Source organism: Tachyglossus aculeatus, chromosome 6, assembly GCF_015852505.1.
Source record: "Tachyglossus aculeatus isolate mTacAcu1 chromosome 6, mTacAcu1.pri, whole genome shotgun sequence".
NCBI classification, from domain to species: domain Eukaryota; kingdom Metazoa; phylum Chordata; class Mammalia; order Monotremata; family Tachyglossidae; genus Tachyglossus; species Tachyglossus aculeatus.
Genome location: NC_052071.1, coordinates 46158919 through 46182490, shown reverse-complemented (window position 1 = coordinate 46182490; position 23572 = coordinate 46158919). Strand labels below are relative to the sequence as shown.

General features: G+C 45.4%; 1 protein-coding gene and 1 non-coding gene across 3 annotated transcripts in view; one reads left to right on the top strand and one right to left on the bottom strand.

The window, feature by feature from the left end:
- The window catches only part of LOC119929961 (transmembrane protein 47-like), a 50402-nt gene that overhangs the window by 9542 nt on the left and 17288 nt on the right, over positions 1 to 23572 (bottom strand). The window lies entirely within an intron of this gene.
- Positions 5677 to 5813, top strand: LOC119930205. Its single transcript, XR_005451693.1, has one exon. It is a non-coding gene; the product is annotated as a small nucleolar RNA SNORA7 (small nucleolar RNA).

Genomic DNA, 23572 nt, shown 5'->3' with positions numbered 1-23572 from the left:
GAATGAATGAATAATCATCTTGCTTACCTGCGGCACCTCCCAAACTCCATTAACAATCCTCCACCAGGGAAATTCTGTAATATTATTTATCCCTTTGCTCTCCCCACCCTACCCCAGCCCCAGAGTACTTATATATGTAGCTGTAATTTCATTTATTTGTACTGATGTTTGTCTCCCCCACTGTAGACTGGGAACTCGTTGTGGGCAGGAATGCCACTGGTTTTTGTTGGATTGTACGCTCCCAAGCACTTAGTACAGTGCTTTGCACATAGTAAGCACTCAATAAATTCGATTGAATCAGTGGATGAAATGTCTACAGTTCTGCAGTGGAGGATAGGAACTCTCTAGTAACCATGTATCGCTATCCAAAGGTGGAGAAATGAAAAAGGATTGTATGCTAAATTCTAATTGCGACTAAAATTACCTCCTGCAGGGTGATAGCCCTCGCTACGTGTTGGAGACAAGGTTCAATCTGAACACCAGGGATGTCTGTGATGAAAAGTGAGAACGTTTGCCATGAAAAGTGAGAATGTTTGTTTTGCTTCTCTTTCTAAATCAAATGTCCAATGTTTGGGAGGGGTTGCTTAATTACTCCTAAGGAAATGTTTACTGAAATAAAGCCAAAAGTCTTCACTTTGTTCGCTCCACATGGTGCCGGGAGCGGAGCTGTAAAAGATCTGAAGCTGTTTATGTCTGGAAACTGCCTCACTTTTTTTTTTTTCTGTAGGATGTGTTATTTTATGTGACGCCTATTCCTAACCAAGTCTTGAGAAAGGAACCTGAAACTGATGGCTTGTAAACTAGAGATCATCATCATCATCAATAGTATTTATTGAGTGCTTACTGTGTGCAGAGCACTGTACTAAGCGCTTGGGAAGTCCAAGTTGGCAACATATAGAGACAGTCCCTACCCAACAGTGGGCTCACAGTCTAAAAGGGGGAGACAGAGAACAAAACCAAACATACTAACAAACCAAACATACTAACAAAGATCTGATTCAGGAATCAGATTCAGGGGGAATCTATGCACCCTGCCAAATTTTATCAGTGCGGTCCAACAGTCAATCAGTGGTATTCGTGAGTACTTTCTGCTAGAAAGGCACTGTTCTCAGCACTTAGGAGATTGCAGTGTAATAGAGTTTGTAGCTAAAATCCCTGTCCCCAAGGAGATCACGGTCTAGAGTGGAGGACAGACATTAAAAATAAATTAGAGACAAGGGAAAGGGGAGAATACAAGGATATGTATATTTCATTCATTCAATCGTAGTTTTTGAGTGCTTACTGGGTGCAGAGCACTGTCCTAAGCGCTTAGAAGAGTACAATACAACAATAAACGGACACATTCCCTGCCCACAGCGAGCTTACAGTGCTGAGAGCCTGGGGGTGGGGTAACTAGTGCTTTAAAGGGTACAGATCTGAGTGCAAAGCCAATGCACAAGGGAAGGTGAAAAGGGGAAATGATCAGAGAAGCAGCATGGCTCGGTGGAAAGAGCCCGAGCTTTGGAGTCAGAGGTCATCGGTTCAAATCCTGGCTCCACCACTTGTCAGCTGTGTGACTTTGGGCGAGTCACTTAACTTCTCTGGGCCTCAGTTCCCTCATCTGTAAAATGGGGATTAAGACTTTAAGCCCCCCGTGGGACTACCTGATCACTTGTAACCTCCCCAGTGCTTAGAACAGTGCTTTGCACATAGTAAGTGCTTAATAAATGCCATCATTATTATTATTATTATCATCATCTCCATCGACATGACGAATTAGTATTTCCTGAACACCTGCAGAGGGCACAGCCCTGCTCTAGGCACTTGGTCTAAACTCGCCTGAGTGTTGGCACATTGTTTAAAACACCTATTGTTTAAATTGGGTTCCACCCAATTTAAAGAGATGATGTATTTTTTCAGGAGGATGGGGTCTAATAGGGAGAGAGCAGAACTGTTACGAATCTGCAAACCTCTGCTGTCTACCCAACTCTGGTCCAAACCCAGTGTCTCACCCTCTGGTGGGTGAGATACTTATTTATTTATTTATTTTACTTGTACATATCTATTCTATTTATTTTATTTTGTTAGTATGTTTGGTTTTGTTCTCTGTCTCCCCCTTTTAGACTGTGAGCCCACTGTTGGGTAGGGACTGTCTCTATATGTTGCCAACTTGTACTCCCCAAGCGCTTGGTACAGTGCTCTGCACACAGTAAGCGCTCAATAAATACGATTGATTGATTGATTGATTGAGGGGGAGGGGGAATGAGGATGAGTGGGGAAGAAAAATGCCCAGCGGCACAGGGCTCTCCCCTCCTGACCCTACTAAAATGTAGGTGATGTCATTGATTGATTGACTGAGATTCAGTCTCTACAGAAGCAGAGAAGCAGCATGGCTCAGTGGAAAGAGCCCGGGCTTTGGAGTCAGAGGACGCGGGTTCAAATCCCAGCCCCGCCAATTGACAGCTGTGTGACTTTGGGCACATCGCTTCACTTCTCTGTGCCTCAGTTCCCTCATCTGTAAGTGGGGATTGACTATGAGCCCCACGTGGGACAACCTGATCACCCTGTATCCCCCCAGAGCTTAGAACAGTGCTTTGCACATAGTAAGCGCTTAACAAATACCATTATTATTATTATCATCATCCTCATCAATCATATTTATTGAGCGCTTACTGTGTGCAGAGCACTGTACTAAGTGCTTGGGAAGTACAAGATGGCAACATATAGAGACAGTCTCTACCCAACAGTGGGCTCACAGTCTAAAAGGGGGAGACAGAGAACAAAACCAAGCACATTAACAAAATAAAATGAATAGAATAGATATGTACAAGTAAAATAAATAAATAAATAGAGTAATAAATATGTACAAACATATATACAGGTGCTGTGGGGAAGGGAAGGAGGTAAGATGGGGGGATGGAGAGGGGGACGAGGGGGAGAGGAGGGAAGGGGCTCAGTCTGGGAAGGCCTCCTGGAGGAGGTGAGCTCTCAGTAGGGCCTTGAAGAGAGGAAGAGACCTAGCTTGGCAGATGGGCAGAGGAAGGGCATTCCAGACCCGGGGGATGACATGAGCCGGGGGTCGACGGCAGGACAGGCGAGAACGAGGTACGGTGAGGAGATTAGCGACAGAGGAGCGGAGGGTGCGGGCTGGGCTGGAGAAGGAGAGAAGGGAGGTGAGGTAGGAGGGGGTGAGGTGATAATATTATCAATATTATTACAGATAGACAGGGGCTTTTCCATCTCTTTTTTACACCACCTTCAGCTTAGGAGTCTTCAGGGTAACTGCCCAAATTCAGACAGGCTGGAGGCGTAGTGAGGGAAAAGGGCAGGACCACTGCAACTCCCAGACATCACCTTCAATCAAGCTTAGAAGGTCAGCGGCGCATCCTAGGACTTCACGGCATACCGCGAAGCAGCTGCCTTGTCTCCACAAACCCTGCCTAGCATTCTCAAAGCAGTCCCCGCAGTATTTCATCATCATCATCAATCGTATTTATTGAGCGCTTACTATGTGCAGAGCACTGTACTAAGTGCTTGGGAAGGACAAATTGGCAACATATAGAGACAGTCCCTACCCAATAGTGGGCTCACAGGCTAAAAGGGGGAGACAGAGAACAAAACCAAACATACTAACAAAATAAAATAAATAGAATAGATATGTACAAGTAAAATAAATAAATAGAGTAACAAATATGTACAAACATATATACATATATACAGGTGCTGTGGGGAAGGGAAGGAGGTAAGACGGGGGGATGGAGAGGGGGACGAGGGGGAGAGGAAGGAATGGGCTCAGTCTGGGAAGGCCTCCTGGAGGAGGTGAGCTCTCAGCAGGGCCTTGAAGGGAGGAAGAGAGCTAGCTTGGCGGATGGGCAGAGGGAGGGCATTCCCGGCCCGGGGGATGACGTGGGCCGGGGGTCGATGGCGGGACAGGCGAGAACGAGGTACGGGGAGGAGATTAGCGGCGGAGGAGTGGAGGGTGCGGGCTGGGCTGGAGAAGGAGAGAAGGGAGGTGAGGTAGGAGGGGGCGAGGTGATGGACAGCCTTGAAGCCCAGTATTTCATGGCCTAGTGGATACAGCCCGGGCCTGGGACTCAGGACCTGGGTTCTAATCCCACTCCACCACTTGTCTGCTGTGTGACCTTGGGCAAGTCACTTCATTTCCTCTGTGCCTCGGTTACCTCATCTGTAAAACGGGGATTGAGACGGTGAGCCCCATGTGGGACAGGGACTGTGTCCGTCCTGAATTGCCTGTACCTACCCCAGTGCTTAGAACAGGGCTTGACACACAGTAAGCGCTTAAAAAATACCACAATCATTAATATTATTATTATTACTGCCCAACTGACCCCAAATAACAAAACACCGGTTAGCAATCTCCGGTTCATTGGATTGAAAGTGATTTTTGTTCATTTTTCCAAACTGTGTCCGCTGTGGAGACACTGCGGCAGGAAATGGGTCTGCTTATTGTTATACGGTACTCTCCTTAGCACTTAGTACGGCGCTCTGCACACAGTAAGCGCTCAATAGCTACGATTGACTGACTGGCAAATGACTTCAGATGTACTGAGGAATACATCATTTCTTTCTATTCCTATGCCTGAGTATGTGATGGTACAAACCACTGCCTCAGCCTTGCTTCTTTCACCTCAAAGAGCAGCATGACCCAGTGGAAAGAGCACAGGCCTAGGAGGCAGAGGATCTGCATTTTAATCATGGTTCTGCCACTTACCTGCTGCGCAACCTTGGGCAAGTCACAACTTCTCAGTGCCTCCATTTCCTCATCTGTAAAATGGGGATTCAGTACCTGTTCTCCCCCTTTCTTAGCCTTTGAGCCGTGTGCCGCCAAGCTAGCTCTCTTCCTCCCTTCAAGGCCCTGCCGAGAGCTCACCTCCTCCAGGAGGCCTTCCCCCACTGAGCCCCTTCCTTCCTCTCCCCCTCGCCCCCCTCTCCATCCCCCGCATCTTACCGCCTTCCCTTCCCCACAGCACCTGTATATATGTTTGTACATATTTATTACTCTATTTATTTGTTTTGCTTGTACCTATCTACTCTATTTTATTTTATTAGTATGTTTGGTTTTGTTCTCTGTCTACCCCTTCTAGACTGTGAGCCCACTGTTGGGCAGGGACTGCCTCTATATGTTGCCAGCTTGTACTTCCCAAGCGCTTAGTACAGTGCTCTGCACACAGTAGCGCTCAATAAATACGATTGATTGATTGATAGGGATTGCTTCCAATCTAATTAATAATAATAATAATAATAATTGGCATTTGTTAAGCACTTACTATGTGCAAAGCACTGTTCTAAGCGCTGGGGAGGATGCAGGGTAAACAGGTTGTCCCACATGGGGCTCACATTCTTAATCCCCATTTTACAGATGAGGTAACTGAGGCCCAGAGAAGTTAAGTGACTTGCCCAAGATCACACAGCAGACATGTGGCGGAGTCGGGATTCGAACCCATGACCTCTGACTCCAAAGCCCATGCTCTTTCCACTGAGCCACGCTGCTTCCCTAATTATAGCTACCCCACTGCTTGAAACGTAGTAAGAGCTTAACAAATACCGTAATTATTAAAGCGAGGTAGAGAGTCATTCAGCTCATCCACAGCAGAATCTAGCAGCTCCACGTTTGGATCTGACTAGTCAAATAATCGTAATAATAATGATAATAATGGTATTTGGTAAGCACTTACTCCCCTCTCAGGATCGCAGCTGGAGAGATTCCAGTCCTCTACCAGTCTCGGCAATGGGAGGGAGAGTCAAGCAGAGGCCTACTCATTCCATTCCTAGCTTGGGCAGTGGCTAGTGAGTGAAAGGCATCTACTACATGTCAAAACTCCCCTGTGCTGGGCAGCAGCAGCTCGAGAGAGTCGAGGAGGGGAGACTCCAGTTTACCGTGCGGAAGAAGGTGATGGTAAACCACTGTCGTATTCTTACCAAGAAAACTATGGATCCATTAGAGAAGCAGGGTGGCTCAGTGGAAAGAGCACGAGCTTGGGAGTCAGAGGTCATGGGTTCAAATCCCAGCTCTGCCACTTGTCAGTTGGGGCAAGTCACTTAACTTCTCTGTGCCTCAGTTACCTCATCTGTAAAAGGGCGATTAAGACTGTGAGCCCCACGTGGGACAACCTGATCACCTTATATCCTCCCCAGCGCTTAGAACAGCGCTTTGCACATAGTAAGCACTTAACAAACGCCATCATTATTATTACTATTACGACTGAAGATGGAGGTAGGGCGTTCTGGGACAGATGTGTTCATGGAGTCGCTATCATCATCATCAATCGTATTTATTGAGCGCTTACTGTGTGCAGAGCACTGTACTAAGCGCTTGGGAAGTACAAGTTGGCAACACATAGAGACAGTCCCTACCCAACAGTGGGCTCACAGTCTAAAAGACTATGGGTTGGAGATGATTGAACGCATAATACAAGACAAGTGTTTACTATGTGCCACTCACGGTTCTGTGTGCTGGGGTAATTGCAAGGTAATCAGGCTGGATACAGTCCATGTCCCACATGGGGCTCACAGTTTTCATCCTCATTTTACAGATGAGGTAACTGAGGCTCAGAGAAGTGAAGAAGTGCTTTACCTAAGGTCACACAATAGACATGTGGCAGAGCCAGGATTAGAACCCACATCCTCCGACTCCCAGGCATGTACTGGGAGTTAGACCCTGACTGATGGTGCAGATTTTGGAAACCAATTCAGAGTATGAGGATAGGAAAGTCATCGGAATGGGAGCTGGGCACTCAGAAAAACAGGTAATGGAAACCTCAAATCTCTCATTAAAATACAGATGAGCAGATTCCAATTTTCTTTCAGAGATGTTTCAGGGTTTTAGCTTGCTTTAAATGGTTCACCCATGAGTTGGGTTTCAAGCCTGCTTGCAATCAAATTTTGTAAATGATAATAGCAGTGCTTGCTAATTTGCCCCATTTTCTCCCCAATTCACCGGCAGTGGGTACAACAGCCACAAGCGTAAATGGCACACTACCAACCTTTTGGCTCTTCAGATGTACTGTTGGGTTTAAGCCTGGTGCAAAAGATGTGCTGAACCTGCCAAGATCTACAGCCTTTTTCTGACGCATAAACACCTCAGAAAAAGGCCAATGGGATATGAATTTGCTTCTTTCCACAGGCATTTAGTCACTAAATTTCATCCCATCACAGCCTGATCTGGCAGCAATCTCTCAGGACTAGAAGTCAGGAGATCCGGGTTATAATCCTTGCTCCACTTCTTGCCTGCTATATGACCTGAGGCAAATCATTTGACTTCTCAATGCCTCGATTTCCTCATCTGTAAAAAGGAGGTTAAATTCCTGTTCTTCCTCCCCTTAGCCTGTGAGTCCTTTGTGGAAAAGGGACTGTTTCTATTCTAATTATCCTGCTTCTGCCATAGGGCTTAGCCCAGAGCACGGGTCTGGGAGTAGGAAGGTCACGGGTTCTAAATCTGGCTCCACCACTTTTCTGCTGTGTGACCTTGGGCAAGTCACTTCACTTCTCTGGGCCTCAGTCACTTCATCTGTAAAATGGGGATTGAGACTGTGAGCCCCAAGTGGAACAGGGACTATGTTTTGTTCTCTGTCTTCCCCCTTCTAGACTGTGAGCCCGCTGTTGGGTAGGGACCGTCTCTATATGTTGCCAACTTGTACTTCCCAAGCGCTTAATACAGTGCTCTGCACACAGTAAGCGCTCAATAAATACGATTGAATGAATGAATGAATGTCCAACCTGGCAATGCTTAGAACAGTGCTTGGCACATAGTAAATGCTTAACAAGTATCAGAATTATTATTACTACATAGAAAGTGCTTAATAAAAAACATGATTTTTATTAATACTGAAAGGAAGAGGAGGGGCACCGTAGCCTTTTCACATCGCTATCTGGGAAGTTATTAGAATAAATGATGGAACTATCAATTTGCAACCACCCAGAAGAAGACAGGATATTAAGAAACAAACCCAAATGGCTTTGAGAAGAGCAACGGGTGCCAGAGGGGGAAAAAATAGAATGGGAAAACACCAGCTAATAATAATAATGATGGTATCTGTTAAGCACTGACTGTGTGCCAAGCACTGTTCTAAGACCAGGGGAAGACCTAAGATAATCAGGTTGTCCCACGTGGGGCTCACAGTCTCAATCCCCATTTTACAGATGAGGTCACTGAGGCACAAAGAATCATCATCATCATCATCAATCGTATTTATTGAGCGCTTACTATGTGCAGAGCACTGTACTAAGCGCTTGGGAAGTACAAATTGGCAACATATAGAGACAGTCCCTACCCAACAGTGGGCTCACAGTCTGAAAGGGGGAGACAGAGAACAAAACCAAACATACTAACAAAATAAAATAAATAGGATAGATATGTACAAGTAAAATAAATAAATAAATAAATAGAGTAATAAATATGTACAAACATATATACATATATACAGGTAATATATATACAGGTAAGTGAAGTGATTTGCCCAAAGTCACACAGGTGACAAGTAGTGGAGCCGGGATTAAAACCCATGACCTCTGACTCCCAAGCCCGGCCTCTTTCCACTGAGCCACGCTGCTTCACAAAGGCTGTACTACAAAAGCAAATAAGTTTATTAGCTGCAGCAGATGCTTTTTCTACCCACTACTCCTTCCAATTTGAGCCGGTGACTCCTTGGTTCTATGAGATTTCTTTTGGATAGCTCTCCCAACACTTCCTCTCTTGGAGCCTTTTATAGTAAAATACCGACCAACCCATCAGACAAATAAGCCAGGAAAACAAATACGGGCTTCATCATATTTTTCTCAATCATCCTGTACTGGGATCCCTCTTCTGCATTGCCTAGCAATCCCCATTTTACAGATGAGGGAACTGAGGCCCAGAGAGGTGAAGTGACTTGCCCAAAGCCACACAGCTGACAAGCGGCAGAGCTGGGATTTGAAGAGGGAGGCCATCCCTCCACTGGGAAGGGGCCTCCAGCACCCAACTGTAGTACTTGAAGTCAGAACTAATAATAATAATAATAATAATAATAATGGCATTTTTATTAAGTGCTTACTATGTACAAAGCACTGTTCTAAGTGCTGGGGAGGATACAAAGTGATCAGGTTGTCCCACGGGGGGCTCACAGTCTTCATCCCCATTTTACAGATGAGGCCACTGAGGCCCAGAGAAGTGAAGTGACTTGCCCAAAGTCACCTAGCTGACAAGTGGGTGGACGTTGTCTATCACCTCTGGCTGTCCCCTAGGCCCTGCGCAGACATTGTATACATGTATATATGTTTGTACATATTTATTACTCTATTTATTATGTATTTTATTTGTACATATTCTATTTATTTTATTTTGTTAATATGTTTTGTTTTGTTCTCTGTCTCCCCCTTCTATCAATCAATCAATCGTATTTATTGAGCGCTTACTATGTGCAGAGCACTGTACTAAGCGCTTGGGAAGTACAAATTGGCAACACATAGAGACAGTCCCTACCCAACAGTGGGCTCACAGTCTAAAAGGGGGAGACAGAGAACAGAACCAAACATACCAACAAAATAAAACAGGATGGAAATGTACAAGTAAAATAAATAAATAAATAAATAAATAGAGTAATAAATATGTACAACCATATATACATATATACAGGTGCTATGGGGAAGGGAAGGAGGTAAGATGGGGGGATGGAGAGGGGGACGAGGGGGAGGGGAAAGAAGGGGCTCAGTCTGGGAAGGCCTCCTGGAGGAGGTGAGCTCTCAGCAGGGCCTTGAAGGGAGGAAGAGAGCGAGCTTGGCGGAGGGGCAGAGGGAGGCCATTCCAGGCCCGGGGGAGGACGTGGGCCGGGGGTCGACGGCGGGACAGGCGAGAACGAGGTACAGTGAGGAGATTAGCGGTGGAGGAGCGGAGGTTGCGGGCTGGGCAGTAGAAGGAGAGAAGGGAGGTGAGGTAGGAGGGGGCGAGGTGATGGACAGCCTTGAAGCCTAGGGTGAGGAGTTTCAGCCTGATGCGCAGATTGATTGGTAGCCACTGGAGATTTTTGAGGAGGGGAGTAATATGCCCAGAGCGTTTCTGGACAAAAATAATCCGGGCAGCAGCATGAAGTATGGGTGCTTCATACTAGACTGTGAGCCCACTGTCGGGTAGGGACCGTCTCTATGTGTTGCCAACTTGTACTTCCCAAGCGCTTAGTACAGTGCTCTGCACACAGTAAGCGCTCAATAAATACAATTGAATGAATGAATGTTTAAGAGCCAATAAAGGACTTTGGCTGCAAAGCCGGCAAACCCCCTGATTCCCGAATCTCTTCAGCTGTGCCCCGTCCTGGGAATTCCAAGAGGCATCTTTCACCCCACCCTGGTTCTGGCTCTTCAAGAATTACATTTTTTCCTTTTTTTTTTCCACTGAATATTTCTCAAGCCTGGATGTGGTATGCCAGAATTGGAATCCCACCCAAGACTGGAAATCTGGAGCCGGGTCCCACCCGCGTTGTGTGGGGTCTGTATATGGCCAGATGCCCCAGTGGGCCCAACGCCGTTTCCCGGAAGAACAAGGAGAGGAGGCAGGGACTCAATCTCGTCACCCTTGCACTTGGATTTGTACCTTTCATTCACCCCTTCCTCAGCTCCACTACACTTATGGACAGCAGCACGGCATAATAGATCGAGCACAGACCTGGGCATCGGAAATTCATGGGTTCCAAGCCCTCCTCCACCATTTGTCTGCTGTGTGACCTTTGGCAAGTCACTTCACTTCTCTGTGTCTCAGTGACCTCATCTGTAAAATGGGGATTGAGACCGTGAGCCCCATGTGGGACAGGGACTGAGTCCAACCTGATTTGTTTGTATCCACCCCAGCACTTAATACAGTGTCTTGCATATAGCAAGTCCCCCTGATCCCTACTGTGAGACCATTGTTGGGTAGGGATTGTCTCTGTCTGTTGCCGAATTGTATTTTCCAAGTGCTTAGTACAGTGCTCTGCACACAGTAAGTGCTCAATAAATGAATGAATGAATGAAAGTGCTTAACAAATATCATTATTTTATTATTATTATTAGCTTTAATTTATTTAGATTACTGTCCGTCTCCTCATCTAGACTGGAGGCTTGTCATGGGAACATGCCTATAATAATAATATTTGTTAAGCGCTTACTATGTGCAAAGCACTGTTCTAAGCACTGGGGGGGATACAAGGTGATCAGGTTGTCCCACGAGGGGCTCACAATCTTAATCCCCGTTTTACTGATGAGGTAACTGAGGCCCAAAGATGGTAAGTGACTTGCCCAAAGTCACACAGCCGACAAGTGGCGGAGCTGGGATTAGAACCCATGACCTCTGACTCCCAAGCCCGTGCTCTTTCCATTGAGCCACTCTGCTTCCCAACCAACTCTGTTATAATGTACTCCCCCAAGAGCTTATTACAGTCCTCTGCACACAATCAGCACTCAATAAATACACTTGATTGATTGACCTGTCTCCACTATTATTATTGATAATGATAATAATAATTGTGGTATTTGTTAAGTGCTTCCTTTGTGCCAGGCACAATACTAAGCACTGGGGTAGATACAAAGTTGAATATAGTCCTTGTCCCACATGGGGTTCACCATTTCAAACCCCATTTTACAGAGGAGGTAACTGAGGCACAGAGAAGTAAAGTGACTTGACTAAAGTCACACAGCAAAGAATAGGCAGAGCTGGGATTGGAATCCAGGTCCCTCTGACTCTCAGATCCATCCCTGCCTGCTGATGAGATTGGTAGGATGTCCCAAATCCACTTCAGTTATCAAAAATCACAATATCCTCAGTCCAAAGAGGCCTGAAATTTGGGTTGGGTGGGGGGCGGGAGTGGAGATATATATACAAGATATCCTGTATATATGTATATCCTGTATATATGTATATATGTTTGTACATATTTATTACTCTAGTTATTTTATTTGTACATATCTATTCTATTTATTTTATTTTGTTAGTATGTTTGGTTTTGTTCTCTGTCTCCCCCTTTTAGACTGTGAGCCCACTGTTGGGTAGGGACTGTCTCTATATGTTGCCAATTTGTGCTTCCCAAGCGCTTAGTACAGTGCTCTGCACATAGTAAGCGCTCAATAAATACGATTGATGATGATGATGATGATGATGGAGAGGGGTGCTTTCTGTGGACAGGGTAGTGACCTGCAGATCATGACTCCCAACTTCAGAGAGTTGCTAACTGGCCCAGTTCTTTGGATAGATCTGTAAATTCATTATCTGTTACATTTTATTGTATTCTCCCAGTCGCTTAGTACAGTGCTCTGCACATAGTTAGCGCTCAATAAATACCGTTGATTGATTGAAGCTTCAGAACCTTGCCTTTCAGTCTCTGTGGCAATCACCAACGTTATAGAATCACTATGAGCACTAGAAGTAACATGGCCTAGTAGATAGAGCCTGGGAATCAGAGGACTTGGGTTCTAATCCCATCTCTGCCCCTTGTCTGCTGTGTGACACTGGGCAAGTCATTTTACTTCTCTGTGCCTCAGTTACTTCATCTGCAAAAGAGGGACTGAGACTGCCAGCTCTATGTGAGCCCACTGTTGGGTAGGGACTGTCTCTATATGTTGCCAACTTGTACTTCCCGAGCGCCTAGTACAGTGCTCTGCACAAAGTAAGCGCTCAATAAATACAATTGATTGATTGATTGATGTGGAAGAGGGACTATGTCCAACCTGATTATCTTGTATCTACCCCAATGCTTAGTATAGTGCCTGCCACCTAGTAATCGCTTAATAAATACCATAATTATTATCACCAAAATGAAAAAACACCCTCACTTCAGGCCTTGAATGTAGAGGCTGTTCCCCAAACCTAGAGAGCCACCTTCAGCTGCTAATACTATATAATCGTTAGAAATAATTACAAAGTTTGATTCCTGTAAGACATGAAATGGGCAGGAGATCCCAAGGTTGACAACCCAGCTCACATCTGAGGATTAAAGAATCATCTTGTGAAAGATCTAACTCCAGTTTGGAAAGCCATTTTATTTTGTTCTATTTATTCTATTTTGTTAGTATGCTTGGTTTTGTTCTCTGTCTCCCCCTTTTAGACTGTGAGCCCACTGTTGGGTAGGGACTGTCTCTATATGTTGCCAATTTGTACTTCCCAAGTGCTTAGTACAGTGCTCTGCACACAGTAAGTGCTCAATAAATACGATTGATGATGATGATGATGATCTCCTTCCTAGCTGAAATAGGGTTCCAACACCGTTCTGGAAGCTTGCATTGATATTGCCTGGACAGTTCAGGTTTGCCATGTCATGTCTTGTCAGTTCAGGATTTTCTGGCTTTCTTTACCAATCCAATGTGCCTGTCTGACATGGTATTAGCGGATGACAGCAACAAATGATCGATGCTGTATTGTGGCCCAGAAGGGAGTAGCCTTGGTAGCCACTAGTCACTATGGTGTTCGCTGTCCTTTTTTTTGATGGTATTTGTCTTAGATACCAGTGTACTAAGCACTGGGGTACATATAATCTAACCGGGTTGGACACAGTCCCTGTCCTACATGGGGCTCACAGCCTTAATCCTCATTTTCCAGATGAGGTCACTGAGGCACAGAGAAGTTAAGTGACTTCCCAAGGTCACACAGCAGACAGGTAGCAGTGCTGGGATCAGAATATGGCTCCTTCTGACTCCTAATTCTGTGCTCTATCTGCTAGGTCTGCTTCCCTTCTTGTAGACTGTAAGCTCCTTGTGGGCAACGATCATGTCTACCAACTCTGTTCCCAAGCGCTTAGTACAGTGCTCTCTCTTCACACAGTAAGAGCTCAGTAAATACAATGGATTGGTCAGCTGTTTTTCAGGATTCCTGCTGGGTCTATCCATCTTGTGGGGTGTCCTAGGGGTTCTTAATTCACAAACCTTCATCACTGACGATATTGAGCCAGCAGGCATTCCCATATTTGCAGTGCTGGGGTTAGAACATAGACCTCCTGATCCCCAGAGGACATTGCTCTTTCCTCTGGCCAATATCAGTGCAAAATCAATCAATCAATCGTATTTATTGAGCGCTTACTGTGTGCAGAGCACTGTACTAAGTGCTTGGGAAGTACAAGTTGGCAAGATATAGGGACGGTCCCTACCCAACAGTGGGCTCACAGTCTAGAAGGGGGAGACAGAGAACAAAACCAAACATACTAACAAAATAAAATAAATAGAATAGATATGTACAAGTAAAATAGAGTGATAAATATGTACAAACATATATACATATATACAGGTGCTGTGAGGAAGGGAAAGAGGTAAGACGGGGGATGGAGAGGGGGATGAGGGGGAGAGGAAGGAGGGGGCTCGTCAAATGAAGTCGCCCGCGGGCTAGTTCTCTGGTGCCCTCCAGGACTGGTAGCCCCTTCCTCCTGCATGCAGTTTCCAGAGTATAAACGAGGGCGAGTCAGAAGCTTCTAGTTCTGGCCCTGCCACTTGTCTGCTGTGTGATCTTGGGCAGCTCACTTCACTTCTCTGGGCCTCAGTTACCTCGTAATAATAATAATAATAATAATAATAACGGCATTTATTAAGCGCTTACCATGTGCCAAGCACAGTTCTAATCGGAATTGAGACTGTGAGCCCCTCATGGGACAGGGACTATTTGCCTGTATCCACCCCGGCGCTTAGCACATTCATTCATTCATTCAATCGCATTTATTGAACGCTTACTGTGTGCAGAGTGCCAAAGAGTCAGTCAATCTTATTTACTGAACACTTACTATGTGCAGAGCACTGTACCTAACACTGACACATTCCCTTCCCACAACGAGCTTATAGTCTAGAGAGGAAGACAGACATTAATATAAATAAATAAAATTACAGATATCTACATAAGGGCTGGAAGGGGGGGATGAGTAAAGGGAGCAAGTCAAAGCGACACAGAAGGGAGTGATGACAATGATGATGATGGTATTTGTGAAGCGCTTACCATGTGCCAAGCACTGTTCTAAGCGCTGGGGCAGATAAAAGGTAATCAGATTGTCCCACGTGGGGAATCACAGTCTTAATCCTCATTTTACAGATGAGTTAAGTGTCACACAGCTGAAAAGTGGCAGGGCTGGGATTGGAACCCATGACCTGTGACTCCCAAGCCCGAGCTCTTTCCAATAAGCCATGCTGTTCCCACAAGTGGGAAGAGGAAAGGAGGGCTTAGTTAGAGAAGGTTCTTGAAGGAGATGTGCCTTCAAGAAGGTTTTGAAGGTGGGGAGAATCATTGTTTGTCGGAAAGGAAGAAGGAGGATGTTACAGGCCAGAGGCAGGATGTGGGCGAGAGGTCAGAACAGTCCAGGGTGCACACGACTCAAGCTGCACTGGAATCTAAACTGATTTTTCCAAATGAGATTCACTTCCTTGGCATTCGCCGTTACTTCCCAAACCATAACTCGGAGGCCATAGAGGACTACTATCAATCAATCAATCAATCAATCGTATTTATTGAGCGCTTACTGTGTGCAGAGCACTGTACTAAACGCTTGGGAAGTACAAGTTGGCAACATATACAGACAGTCCCTACCCAACAGTGGGCTCACAGTCTAGAAGGGAGAGACAGAGAACAAAACCAAACAGATTAACAAAATAAAATAGAATAGATATGTACAAGTAAAATAAATAGAGTAACAAATATGTACAAACATATATACATATATACAGGTGCTGTGGGGAAGGGAAGGAGGTAAGACGGGGGGGATTGAGAGTGGGACGAGGGGGAGAGGAAGGAGGGGCAAATCAAAGCATAGCAATCATATTGCTACAAACAGAAAAGGCCTCCTGTATTCACTCTGCATTGTCTGATCTTCCCATATTTTTTTAAATGGAATATATTAAGTGCTTACTATGTGCAAAGCACTGTCCTAAGCACTGGGGAGGTTACAAGGTGATCAGGTTGTCCCATGGGGGGCTCACAGTCTTAATCCCCATTTGACAGATGAGGTAACTGAGGCACAGATAAGTTAAGTGCCAAATGCACTTATTTGCAATACTTGAATTTGCACACATTCAAGAGTTGCATTTGGATTTGCTCCCTTTGCTTATCCCTCCCTCAGCCCCACAGCACTTAGGTACATATCGATAATTTATTTATTTATATTACTCTCTGTCATCCCCTCTAGATTCTTGTTATTAATGGTATTTGTTAAGCACTTACTATATGCCAGGCACAGTTCTAAGCACTAGGATAGATACAAGATAATCAAGTTGGACACAGTCCCTGTCCCACAGAGGGTATGTGTCTACCAACTCTACTATATTGTACATTCCCAAATGCTTAGTACAGTGCTCTCTACATAGTAAGCGCTCAATAAACATGATTGATTAATTGAGCGATGGAGGGATTGTACTTGTGTACGGGGCAATCCTTAAGCACTTGATATTCACCCCATCCCCAGACCCACAGCACTATCATTATCAATCGTATTTATTGCACGCTTACTATGTGCAGAGCACCGTACTAAGCACTTAAGCACTAGTGTACATTCCTTATACTCTCCCATTTCCCCTATTTCTAATTTATTTTAATGTCTGTATCCCCCCTAGATTGTAAACTTCTCGTGGGTAGGGATCATGTCTACCAACTCCATTGAATAGTATTCCTCCAAGTGTTTAGTAGTGTTTTGCACACATTAAACGCTCAATAAGTGCCATTGATTGATCAAAGGGGTGATTTCCAGATGTTTACACGTAACATAAGGAAGCAGCGTGGCCTAGTCCAAAGAGCACGGCCCTGGGAGCCAGCGGACCTGGGTTCTAATCCCGGCTCTGCTACTATCTGCTGTGTGACCTTGGCCAAGTCCTTAGGAAGCAGCATGGTGTAGTGGATAGAGCAGGGTCCTGGGAGTCAGAAGGTCATGGGTTCTAATCCTTGCTCTTCCTCTTGTCTGCTGTGTGACCTTGGGCAAGTCGCCTACCTTCTCTGTACCTCAGTCTCCTCATCTGTAAAAGGAGGATCGAGTCACTGAGCCCCACTGTGTCCAACCCGATTTGCTTGCATCCACCCCAGCACTAAGTACAGTGCCTGTACTGTACTACAGTACTACAGTACAGTACTACAGTTCAGTACAGTACTACAGTATAGTACAGTACATTCCCCCCTCCTATCTCACCTCCCTTCTTTTCTTCTCCAGCCCAGGCCGCACCCTCCGCTCCTCTGGTCCCGCCGCTCACCTCCTCCCTGGGCCTCATTCTCGCCTGTGCCACCGTCGACCACCAACCCAAATCCTTCCCCTGGCCTGGAATGCCAGGCTTAGTACAGCGCTTAGTACTTAGTACAGTAGCTAGTGTACAGTGCTCTGCACATAGTAAGCGCTCAATAAATACGATTGATGATGGAATGTCCTCCTTCCACACATCCACCAAACTAGCTCTCTTCCTCCCTTCAAAGCCCTACGGAGAGCTCACCTCCTCCAAAAGGCCTTCCCAGACTGAGCCCCCCTTATCCTCTCCTCCTCCTCCTCCCCATCACCCCTACTCTCTCCCTCTGCCCTACCCCCTTCCCCTCCCCACAGCACTTGCATTTATTTGTACATATTTATTACTCTATTTTATTAATGATGTGTATATAGTTATAATTCTATCTATTCTGATGGTATCGACGCCTGTCTACTTGTTTTGCTCTGTTGTCTGTCTCCCCCTTCTAGACTATGAGCCCGTTGTTGGGTAGGGACCATCTCTATATGTTACCGATTTGTACTTCCCAAGCGCTTAGTACAGTGCTGTGAACACAGTAAGTGCTCAATAAATATGATTGAATGAATCATATAATTGAAGGAGGCCTTCCCAGACTGAGCCCCTTCCTTCCTCTCCCCCTCGTCCCCCTCTCCACCCCCCCATCTTACCTCCTTCCCTTCCCCACAGTACCTGTATATATGTATATATGTTTGTACATATTTGTTACTCTATTTATTTCTTTATTTATTTTACTTGTACATATCTATTCTATTTATTTTATTTTGTTAGTATGTTTGGTTTTGTTCTCTGTCTCCCCCTTTAAGACTGTGAGCTCACTGTTGGGTAGGGACTGTCTCTATATGTTGCCAACTTGTACTTCCCAAGCGCTTAGTACAGTGCTCTGCACACAGTAAGCGCTCAATAAATACGATTGATGATGATGATGATGATGAATGCCTGACACATAAAAAGCATTTAACAAATACCATAATTATTACTATTATTAGTATCTTGGGTAAATCACTTAACTTCTCTGTCCTTCAGTTACTTAATCTGTAAAATGGGGATCAACGGGGGATTAAATCCCCCTTCCTCCAACAGACTGGGGGGCAGGGACTGGGTCCAACCTGATTGTCTTGTAACTACCCCTACCACTAGTACAGTGCCTGGAACATAGTGCTTAACCAGTAACATTAAAAAAAAAAATGAAGAATCACACACTCATCAAAAAGACAATCATCTCAGTCATGTCCTTTCCAAAAATACTGCAGAATGGAAAAACACTAGCTGGTGGAGGGCTGAATTGAATCCGACATCCCTGGGGAAACCATTCAAGAAGGGCAAGAGAGCAGAGCTGAATTGGGAAATCGCGCTAACTAAGGCTTTGGCTTGTGAGCATCAGTTGGGAATACAGTGGGTGAAGCATCTGGAAACGGCAGAATAAAAGGCCAGTGAATGGCCCAGCAACAAAAGACTGGCCTCCAATTCTGTTAATCAGCAATTAATAGCTGGGAGACATCCCAAACCCCCTTAGATTTCAGCAGGCATGCATCCGATGGGTTAAAAGGTGGGCATGGGCTGGACTCAATCCTGAATTATTAAGAAAAGTTTCCCTCCTTGGTTTAGATAGGCAGGAGGAAGAGTTGGAGGACGAGAGTGACAAAGAGCAGTTTAGCTTTAATTCTATTTGTTCTGAAGACTTGACACCGGTCCACAGGTTTAGTTTTGTTGTCTGTCTCCCCCTTCCAGACTGTGAGCCCGTTGTTGGGTAGGGACTGTCTCTATATGTTGCCAACTTGTACTTCCCAAGCGCTTAGTATAGTGCTCTGCACACAGTAAGTGCTCAATAAATACAACTGAATGAATGAATGAATGGAGGGGTTAGATTTAGCCTGAGTGAATTTGAGGGATTGATCTGTATTCAGAGAATCTGTCTCTATGTTGGATTGAAACATGGAACAGGGGAGCACTGAGGATGCTTAAGGACTTTTCAGTAGGAATGCTTCAGATAGGGTCATTTCTCCCCCCTTTTAGACTGTGAGCCCACTGTTGGGTAGGGACTGTCTCTATATGTTGCCAACTTGTACTTCCCAAGCGCTTAGTACAGTGCTCTGCACACAGTAAGTGTTCAATAAATGATTGATGATGATGATGATGATGATTTCATTTGGAGGTTTGTCCATAGTTTCATAACAGGACCTTGTCTGGCTTGTTTCTCTGAATGCAGAGCCCCCTGCAAGGAGGTTCCAGCCTAATAAAACATTTGCTATTGACCTCCTCCTCCATGGTCTTTATTCCTCCCCCTCCCACCCACCAATACTCCCGGCCTTTAGAAGCCCACACTCCTTGTTTCTACTGCTCAGATCAGGCGCATTAATAAGGGAGAGAGAGTGGTGCAGTTCATTAGAGAAAGGCATCGTGCAGTTGCAAGAGAATGATTGATTAACGGTCTCTCTAATCAAGTTTACCACTATCTCGGCATGGAAATGCCACTCAACTTCTGTGTGTGTTTTTGTGTTGCTCGGGGGTTGTGCATTGACTTGACTTGGATGGACGCTCAAATTAAGCTGTATTTGAAGCAAAGACATATTGTCACCTCTTCTAGGACAACTCATTCAGTCATTCATTCGTTCAATCGTATTTATTGAGCGCTTACTGTGTGCAGAGCACTGTACTAAGCGCTTGGGAAGTCCAGATTGGCAACATATAGAGACGGTCCCTATCCAACAGCGGGCACACAGTCGAGAAGGGGGAGACAGATGACAAAACACATTAACAAAATAAAATAAATAGAATAGTAAATATGTACAATTAAATAAATAAGAGTAATAAATCTGTACACACATATATACAGGGGCTGTGGGGAGGGGAAGGAGGTAAGATGGGGGGATTCATTCAATCGTATTTACTGAGCGCTGTGTGCAGAGCACTTTACTAAGTGCTTGGGAACAACAGTGCTAAGCACATAGTAAGAAATGCCATTATTATTATTATTATTGTTATTACTAACTCATTGACTCAGCTAGAGAAGCAGTGTGGGCTAGTGGGCAGAGCATGAGCTGGGAGTCAAAAGGGCTTGGCTCTAATCCCATGCCCCTAGTCTGCTGTGTGATCTTGGGCAAATTGTTTAACTTCTCTGAGCCTGTTACCTCATATGTAAAATGGGGATTAAGACTGTGAGCCCCACGTGGGACATGGAAGGTGGCCGACCTGAGTATCTTCTATCTACCCCAGTGCTTGGAACAGTGCCTGTCACGGAGTAAGCACTTAACAAAGTGCTTACTGTGAGAAGCAGCGTGGTTCAGTGGAAAGGGCCCGGACTTTGGAGTCAGAGGTCATGGGTTCAAACCCCGGCTCTGCCAATTGTCAGCTGTGTGACTTTGGGCAAGTCACTTCACTTCTCTGTGCCTCAGTTACCTCATCTGTAAAATGGGGATTAAGACTGTGAGCCCCCCGTGGGACAACCTGATCACCTTGTAACCTCCCCAGCGCTTAGAACGGTGCTTTGCACATAGTAAGCGCTTAATAAATGTCATTTAAAAAAAAAAATAATACCTTAAAAAAAAGTAATGGCCAGTCTGGGGAGGATTTGGAGAAAGTGGAAAGAGTAGAAATAGAAGGAAATTTGGGTGTAGCATGGAGCATAAAAGGCTGGCTAAGAGAAGGATCTGTAGGTTTGGGGTGGAGGTGGAGATGGATGAAAGGAGTCGGCAGTACAGAGATACTATAATGGTCTCTCGGTTCCAGACTCCAATACAGCAAAGAAACCGATTTTTTGAAGTCAGATTAGTCCCTGAGATATGTCAGACTGACCCAAATCCCTCCCAACCCTTTCCCCACCACTATCCAGTAGAACATCGATGACCACCACCCTCACCCCCCTCCCTTCATTATAAGTTCCTTGTGGGCAAGGGACATGTCTACCAACTCTGTTATACTGTACTCGAGTCCTAAGCACTTAGTATGGTGCTCTGCACACAGTAAGTGCTCAGTAAATATCATTGGAAAAATGGAGACTGAGGGGGAATCAATCAATCAATCAATCGTATTTATTGAGCGCTTACTGTGTGCAGAGCACTGTACTAAGCGCTTGGGAAGTACAAATTGGCAACATATAGAGACAGTCCCTACCCAACAGTGGGGAACATATTTGAAACCTATAAAATCATGAAGGATGTGGAGAGGGAGAACACAGAATTGCTATTCACCAAATCCCACGGCAATAGGTAATGAGGGCATTGGTTGAAGCTTATTTCTTAACTTCTCTATGTCTCAGTTTCCTCATCTTTAAAGTAGGGTTTCGATACCTGTTCTCCCTCACACTTAGACTGCGAGCTCCTTGTGGGACAGAGGCTGTGTTCAACCTGATTACCTTGTATCTACCCCAGCACTTAGCACAGTGCTTGGCACATTGTAAGCATTTAAATGGCATCGTTATTAAAGCCATAAGGGAATAATGAAGAGCCGGGCTGAAAGATAAAGGGAGCAAGAGGATAACAGGGCTGAAACTGAAAGAACTGGCAGAAGAGGGCATAGAAAAAAGAACAGTGAGAGGAAAAAGAGTCAAAGGGTTGCAAAGACGTTTCCATGAGAGTTAACAATAATCACAATAATAATAACTGTGGTACTTGTTAAGTGCTTACTGTGTGCCGGACAGTGTACTAAGCGCTGGAGTGGATACAAGCAAATTGAGCCCACTGTTGGGTAGGGACTGTCTCTATATGTTGCCAATTTGTACTTCCCAAGCGCTTAGTACAGTGCTCTGCACATAGTAAGTGCTCAATAAATACGATTGATGATAATGATAGGGTCCCTGTCCCACATTCATTCATTCATTCAATCGTATTTATTGAGCACTTTCTTTGTGCAGAGCACTGTACTAAGCGCTTGGGAAGTACAAGTCGGCAACATATTGAGACAGTCCCTACCCAACAATGGGTTCACAGTCTAGAAGGGGTCAATATCATCAGAATAAATAGAATTATAGCTATATATCCATCATTAAAAAATAGAGTAATAAATATGTAAAAATATACACAAGTGCTGTGGGGAAGGGAAGGGGGTAGGGTGGGGTGCGATGGGGAGGGGAGGAAGAGGGGAGGAAAAGGGGGGCTCAATCTGGGAAGGCCTCCTGGAGGAGGTGAGCTCTCAGTGGGGCTTTGAAGGAAGAGAGCTACATGAGGCTCACAGTCTTAATCCCCATTTTACAGATGAGGTAACTGAGGCACAGCAAAGTGAAGTGACTTGCCCAAGGGCACACAGCAGACAAGTGGCAGAGCAGCATGGAGAAGCAGCATGGCATAGTGGAAAGAGAACAGGCCTGGAAGTTAGAAGGTCATGGGTTTTAATTCCAGGACTGCCACTTGTCCACTGTGTGGCCTTGGGCAAGTTACTTCACTTCTCTGGGCCTCAGTTACCTGATATGGAATATGAGGATTAAGACTGTGAGCCGCACGCGGGACAGGGCCTGTGTTCAACCCGATTCACTTGTTTTCACCCCAGTGCTTAGTGCAGTGCCTGGAAAATACCACAGTTAACAAAATCATGCACAGAGAGAGAGGGAAACCAAGGGCATGAGGCCCCTACTTCATGCCAGTGAGCAGGGGAAAGAAGCAGAAAAGAGAAGGGGAATTTCCTAGGGAGAAATAAGGCTCAACATGTGTGCTGGGAACTATCAAAACAGCAGGTTTTTGAGACTGTGAATCAGTGCCAAGGACTATGTTTGAATAAGAGAGAGAGTGGCTCAGTGGATAGAGCACGGGTTGGGGAGCCAGAGGTCGTGGGTTCAAATCCCGGCTCCGCCACTTGTCAGCTGTGTGATGTTGGGCAAGTCACTTAACTTCTCTGGGCCTCAGTTCCCTCATCTGTAAAAGGGGGATTCATTCATTCAATCGTATTTATTGAGCGCTTACTGTGTGCAGAACACTGTACTAAGCACTGTACTAAGCCACACTACTTCTCATGCTTGGGCTTATGGAAAGAGCACGGGCTTTGGAGTCAGAGGTCATGGGTTCAAATCCCAGCTCTGCCAATTGTCAGCTGTGTGACCTTGGGCAAGTCACTTAGCTTCTCTGTGCCTCAGTCACCTCATCTGTAAAATGGGGATTAAGACTGTGAGCCCCACACGGGACAATATGATCACCTTGTATCCTCCTCAGCGCTTAGAACAGTGCTTTGCACATAGTAAGCGCTTAACAAATGCCATCATCATCATTCAGCCCACCCTCAGTCTCACAGAATTTATAGAGAAGCAGCGTGGCTCAGTGGAAAAGAGCCCGGGCTTTGGAGTCAGAGATCATGGGTTCGAACCCCGGCTCCGCCAATTGTCAGCTGTGTGACTTTGGGCAAGTCACTTCACTTCTCTGTGCCTCAGTTCCCTCATCTGGAAAATGGGGACTAAGCCTGCGAGCCCCCCGTGGGACAACCT